The following is a 7,195-nucleotide window of genomic DNA, read 5'->3' as shown; positions in this document are numbered from 1 at the left end:
GAGGTCATCATCAGGTACCCTCCCCATCCCTAGGTCTTTCTGGGGGATCTGCTCCTTGCTCCTACCAGGAGCTGGTCTCAGCCGCGTTCACTGCTTTCCTGGTCCACAAGCCTTGGTCTCTCTTCCAGATGTCCACTTGCTTCTTCTTTCTCAGCCACATCTACATTTCTAGAATTTGTCCCTCACATCCACATCCTCCATTTTCCTCGCTTTGCCAGCTCACTCCTGGGAGCTCTTGAACCTGACTCTGCAGAGGTTTGGACAGCTTATCCAAGGCTGCATGGGATTCACAGTGAGCGCTTGGGCCTCTGGAGGCCAGAAGGGCTCGCTCAGGGATGGAGGACTCTATTATTTTCTGAAAACTTATCTGAAATGTCTCATATCCTGTATGCATCCATGACCTTTAAAATTTGGAACTTTTACAATGAATCTGATTGCTTACTATATTGCTTGTACATGTAGCTTGGTCTTTATACCATTTCTTTTCCAAAAGACACACTTGGTGTCCCAGGCTTATTTTCTGTCTATCAGGGAGACCTAAGTTCCCATTTCAGTCTCATTCCTCAGCAGTGCTGTGCTTTGGGGCAAACTGCAGAATTAATATCTTTGTACATCAATTTCTCTTGGCTTTCTATAAAATAGAAAACTCACCCACTTCACTGGCTTGAGTGAAAATACCTATCAAGTGTGTAGTAAATATTCACGTCTTTCTCCTTTGCCTGTGTCCAAGGCTATCTCATAAAATGGGGGCACCCATCTGTTTTTCCCCCATTACTGTTGTTCATCTTTTATGCTGAAACTGGGGTGCTGGTGATGAGGCTAGTATTGAGAAGTAGTGCCGGGTTCTTGTCAGGCAGGGAACAGTGCTGAGGGGTTCCACAGGGACCCAAGAGACCTGGTGAGGAGAACGGCCTTTCTCTCTTTTTCTGGGTAGCCTGGTCTTTAGGGGACACTTAGCCTAACTTGAGGAGTGGACATTGATGGCTCCTCTGCAGGTCCCAGTGGCATATGCTCTCCATCTTCGGTTATCAGGAAGCCAATAATAATTGTCACATGGACGATGCCCAGAACTGAGCTCAGCCTCTGCTCCGGCCTCTTCAACAAGCTTCGGGAATCAGCTGAACAACCTCTTCAACAACCATTCTGTGAAGCCCATGGCCTTGCTCTCAGCTGCCTCATCTGGGTAGCAGGACTTTGTGTCAGTTTTGTATGGCCTAGAGGGTGGCCTGGCTCCAGAGCCAAGGATGTCAGCCTGACCCTGACTCATGCAGGCCCTGAGTTTGGAGCTCAGAACCAGAGAGTTCTGGATGATCAAAAGAAGGAGGTTCCAGAGAATTATCAAAGAGCAGCTGCATGAGGTTGGTGGCCTGAGTGGCCACCAATCCTCAAAACTGCCATCAAGGGAGTCTGGAGCTAGCCCAGAAGACCCAGGGCAGGCTTGGCATCCCTTCGGCTCCCCCAGATATGTACCTGAATTCACTCTAAGCCCAGCATGCCCCCTCATTCTTCTGCAGGATCTTGAATCTTGCGCTCATGTTGTGACCCTTGAGAATGAAAAGATAGCTCTGCTCAAGGATGACGAGCAAGTCCCCAACAGGCTTCAGCATGCCATCTGGAACAAGGAGACTCTGACATGACACCATCGCACGAGTTTGTGGGGAGTGGTAGCTTTGTATCTTGTCCTTAGATGCATGTGTCTCTGTATCCATATCTGCTTTGATAGGCTCTTGAAGGGGTCCTGGGTGGTGGTAAGCCTTCCATGTTCCTGCACTGCCCATAATTCAGGCTCTGAGGGCAGCCCTCAGATGCAGCCACAAACGGTACCAATAGAGGCATGGTCCTCAGACCCTGGAGGCATAGTTCTCCTAGATATGAATCATTCACATTCCTCCTTGTCACCACAGTGTCTATGAAGTGACCTTAATAAATGTATATTGAAGACATGAGTTTTAGGTGCCTGTTAAACTCTATCTACCATGTTTACTGTAGAGCAGTTGGTTTTTCCCAGTACATAATTAAGTGACAAGGCTGGACATGGTAACCACAGGAAGCTTCCATTATCCTGGAACCTGTCAATGCCAGACTCACCCCTTCATCCAGGGGTGTCGGTGGTGTGTGATTTGTTTTAAATACCTGCAAGTCCTAAACAAAAGAGCCACACATGCCCTATTGAGGAGAGTTCAAACAGAATGATAGTCTATGTCTGCTGGTCTCAGTCACCTGGGGCTTCATTACAGATGTCTGTACAGCATCCAGAAATCACTTTTCAGGTCACTGCTGCATGTCCTGTGGGAAGCCTCCCAGGTGAAAACTGGGGACATGCAGCAGTGACCTGGGAAGTGATCATAATAAATACATATAAAATAATAATAAATAAATATATTTCATTGTATAATATACATATGTCACATTTTTTTCTTAATTGCTCATCTATTGAACTCAAGTCAATCCATTTTTTGGTTATTGTGGGTTAATGTGAAATATCTCCCCCAAGGCTCATGTGTTGAAGGCTTGACCCCCAGAGCCATGTTCAGTGGTGGAGGATTTGCAAAGTGATTGGATCATGAATGTTCTGACCTTATCAATGGATTAGTCTTTTGAGAGGTTTGTAGTTGAGTGGATACTTGAAGTGGAAACGGTGGCGGGTGGAGCCTGATTGGAGGTAGTGAATCCCTGGGACGGTGTTTGTGAAGGGTATATCTTGTCCCCGATTCCTTCCTATGTCCATCTGTCTGCTTCCGAGCCCTGTGAGGTGAGCAGCCTCCTTTGATTTGACATGCCATCATCCCACTGCCACGACATTCTGCCTCACCTTATAGTTAGAGCAATGGATTCCATCAGGGCTGAACCGTGAGATCAAATGAACAGTTCCCACACTAAGCTGGTTTGCTGAGATCGTTTGTCACAGTGATCAAAACTGACTGGTACCATTTTGAATTAAGCTGCAGTGAACATTGGCATAAACATATCTGTCACCCCTCTACTTTTAATTCCTTTTGAGTTTACACCTAATAGCAACGTTGCTGGGTCACACTTTCTTGTTCTGTGTTTAGCTTTTTGAGGAGCCACTGAGCTATCGCCACAGTAGACACACGATAACATTCCCACTAGCAATGCACACGTGTTCTGCCCCCCACAGTTCTCAATATGCCTCAGAGGATAGCCTTCCCTCGCTACCTGTGGGCACTGGCTCCAGGACCTGCCAGATACGATAAATCTGAAAGTTTCACATCCCTTGCCCAATGGTGTCCGTTTGTGAGGGCCTTTGCACATCCTCCCATAAGTAAGTCATCTCTGTGTGACCTAACACAATGTAAAAATGCTATGGAAATTATTTAGGAAATATTTATGAAAATTATTTAGGAAATAATGACGAAAAAGGCCTTTACATGTTCACATAGACACTTTTTAAAGAGTCTTTCAAATCAGAGGTTAGACGAATGCACAGATCTGGATGACCTGACTGCACAACTGTGCGAGGTGTGGTCTCAGGGAGGGTTTGACTTGCATTTCTCTAGTGATAAAAATGATGTTGAAGATGGAAATGCAAAGTCTCCTTTAACAACATTCAAGAATGCAATACAGTGCTACCAACTGTAATCACCATGGATTGCCGCAGATCCGTGAACTTGCCTTCTTTTAAAATTGATTCTGGCTCTGTTCTATGATGGTCAGAGCATATTTATTGCATGACTTCAGCCCTTTGAACTGTGTTGAGACTGGTTTTATGACTTCATGAATTCCAATTTTAGAAGGATTTGAAAAGGAGGGGGTAAATAATATGTATTCTAAAGTTGTAGAATGCAATGTTCTCTTAGGTCCATAGTTTATAAATCAATTAAGTCAAGTTTATACATCATTGTGTTTAAATCTTAAATACTTTTAGTGTTTTTTTTTAAATTAATTAATTAGTTTTTTTTTTTTTACTGCTTCACCTAGGAATTATTGGAGAGATTTGTTAAATCTTTCATGATTCTGGGGTCTATTTCTCTTTATTCTGTCAAGTTTTGTTTTGCATTTGTGGAATTGTGTTTTTTGGTGCAGTCAGATTTATAATTATTAGAGTTTCCTGGTGTGCTGAATTTTTATTGAAATAGTGTTTCCCTTTTATCTCTGAAAATGCTTCTTGCCTCAGAGTCTAACTTGCCTGACACTGGTTCAGCTCCAGCATTTTTTCTTGGGTTTCTATTTATATGTCATGTCATTTTCCTCCTTTATGTGGATGGTATTGAAACTTATTTTAATAAGCATAGACTTTGTGATAATTCTGCCTTTTCGATTGCTATATTAGGGCCATTTAAATTCAATAAAATTACTGATACATGAGTTCAATTCTACCCACATACTTTTTCTTCTATTTTATTCCACCTGTTCTGTATTACTTTTTCTCTTCTTCTTTTTTTAAACCACATCTATCCTCAGCATAATTTATCATAGGCCTTAATAAACTACCACAAATAACTAAGAGGAAAATGAATTTTAAAAACACAAAAAAGTAAATAACCAGATGTGGACCACTGGCAGGGTGACTTTTTCCTAAAGACTGAACCTTTGATTTGCAACTTTTATTAAAATAAATTTCACCTATAAATATGAGATCATTTGTAAAGTGATCATGATTTGTTTGGATAACAGTTGAATTTTTACATTTAAAAAACTGCAAAACTTCAACTAAGGGGCAAATAAAACTTTTATTTATCATCATCATCATCATCATTATTATTACACTTTAAAAATTCTACCAACATTAACAAAGAAACAATGATGTCATGGCGTGGTCCAAAATAGATCTCCCACTATGCTTCTAATGCTGCACAGCAGGGCCTTCGAGTGGGAGTTAGCATCCAGTCTGTTCTTGATGACGACAACACTAGACAGATGTTGCCTGATGTCTGGGTAAGGCTGAACGTGACAAAACCAGTGAGACACACTGCGTATTTCTCCTTTTCTTGAACCGTCAGGCCAACTATAAAGTGACAGAGCCTGTATGTAGTGTATGTAGCTATCCGCCAAGATAAAGTTGCATCCTGCGAGGTAGACTTTATCTTCAAGATAGGAGTTAAGATCCCTGGGTAGAGTGTGGGGATTGTCTTTACTGGAGTGTCCGTCTGTCCTAGAGACCCTGTACCCTAACTGCTGCCTCTTCTTCTGTGGTACCCCCCCACACGCCCCATCGAGGGTTCTTTATCCCTTTGCTTGACTGGATGGGTCACCATGGTAGTCAGCACCCTCAGACATGGACCATTGTTTGTAGAACTGGAATCTGTAGCTTGTTCTGCGCAGTGGACTTGCTCCCCGGCCTCAGTCTCAGAGACTTTTCAGCGGTCTCAGTTCTATGGCCGCTGCCATTTTCTCCCCTTTTCTCTTCTTGATTCTTTTGGATAGCGCTAATATTATTTTTTATATTTTTAATCTTCATTGAAGTGAAATTTATATAACATAAATTGAACCATTTAAAAATGAATAACCCAACAGCATCTGGTACCTTCTCTGTGTTTATGACCAATACCTCTGTCTAGTTCCAGGCCATTGTCATCATCCCATAAGGAGATCTCACATCCAGCCCACTTTTGTGTACTGAAAATGGAACCAAGGGCCTTGTTAATTATACATTATTTTGCTTTTCTTTTAGTGATTATCTCAGAGGTTACCAATACACATCCCTAGCTTCTTAGATTGTACACAAAATAACACATTTATTGCTTCCAGGGCAAGGAAAATACTTAAGAACACACACTTATCTTTCCCTCAGCACCTGTGAAATTGCCGAAAGCCAAGTTTAGCTGCTGGACTGTTGGTAGCATGTTTCCTCGGCTTCCTGTCTGCTCAAATCAGCAACTATATTGTGGAGCAAGGTGCCCACAATACCCAGTGCGCACCCACAATACCCAGTGTGCACCCACAACACCCAGCGCGCACCTGCATGCTCCCTTCTCTCTGAGACTTGGTCTCCTCGGTGTTAGTTGCCTGTAATCTTTCCACTGCCTTTAATGTAGTGTTTTTGATGGCTTTGTAATCTTGTCTAGCATTTTCAGGCCTCTGTGAGGTTGGTCTTCAATAAACTACTCTGCCATCTTTGAGGGCAAAGTCCGGTGCCTTCATTTTGCAGCAAGGTCAGAGTGGCCTGGAGGGAGAAGTCAGTAGTCTAATTTTATTGCTAATTAAGACAGGCTGGATTTAGAACTCGGGCCTCCTGGTGCCCACTTCAGCACTGTCTACCCCAGCAGCCTGGGCAACAAAGCAGTCTTACTCCACCAAGCTTCCCATGAGCCATTGTTGGTTCACTGAAGAAATATCTCTTTGGGGGTTGCTCTATTTCCAAGCACTAGGCAAATAAGTAAGTTTTTTTTCTTTTTTTCTTTTTGCCATCAAGATCTTATCTTTGGATTTTCATCAGTCTTATTTTGATTTGATAATTGTGGTTTTCTTTGAATTTGTCCTATTTTGATCATACAGTTTCATGAATCTAAGCCAGTGCCCCACAGGGGTCACATATCAGATGTTATGCATATTAGATATCTACATTATGATTCATAACAGTAGTAAAATTACAGTTGTGAAGTAGCAACAAAATAATTTTATGGTTGGGGGTCACCACAACACAAAGGACTGTATTAAAGGGTCACAGCATTAGGAAGATTGAGAACCACAGATAAGCTTTGAGGGTTTTTGACAGTTTTGTGATATTATATCTTGAATTATAGCACATGCTTCATGTTCTTCATCTTATCATTCAGAGACTCTATTTTCATGCGTAACCCCTTCAAGAATTATGCAGACATGAAGTGTGGATCGGAGGTAGGCAAGTACATAGTTTAAGAAATGGATATAGCTGTGTGTTACAGAGACACAGAACAAGGGTAGCCTAAATCAAACATCTTGTTATCTTTACTTAACAAACAAGAGCAAGGCACCCAGGTTTGTCATAGCATCCTTTCCCTTCTGGGTGCCAGCTGTTCTCATCTGCTTGAACCTACGTGGCTTACTGCTATAACTCTGCTCAAATCAGCAGGATGGACAGAGAGGAGAGCTGCTCATAACCCCTCCCTTCAAGTTCTTCCCTAGACATCTATGTCCCATTGAATGAATTTGTTCACACAGTCACAAGCAATGTAAGGGAGATTGGGAAATGTATTCTTTATTCTGGGATATCACTTCTCGGGCTGACATTTAGAGATTCTATTATTGTAGGGGA

At 42.3% G+C, this 7,195-nt stretch overlaps 1 pseudogene; it reads right to left on the bottom strand.

Moving 5' to 3' along the window:
* Positions 1 to 4,767: 4,767 nt before the first annotated feature.
* Positions 4,768 to 5,349, bottom strand: LOC114690368 (annotated as a pseudogene).
* Between the last annotated feature and the right edge of the window lie 1,846 nt (positions 5,350 to 7,195).

Source organism: Peromyscus leucopus, chromosome 7 (assembly GCF_004664715.2).
Source record: "Peromyscus leucopus breed LL Stock chromosome 7, UCI_PerLeu_2.1, whole genome shotgun sequence".
In the NCBI taxonomy this organism is placed as follows: domain Eukaryota; kingdom Metazoa; phylum Chordata; class Mammalia; order Rodentia; family Cricetidae; genus Peromyscus; species Peromyscus leucopus.
Note: the sequence above shows the minus strand (reverse complement) of the source record. Positions and strands in the feature narration are given on the sequence as shown.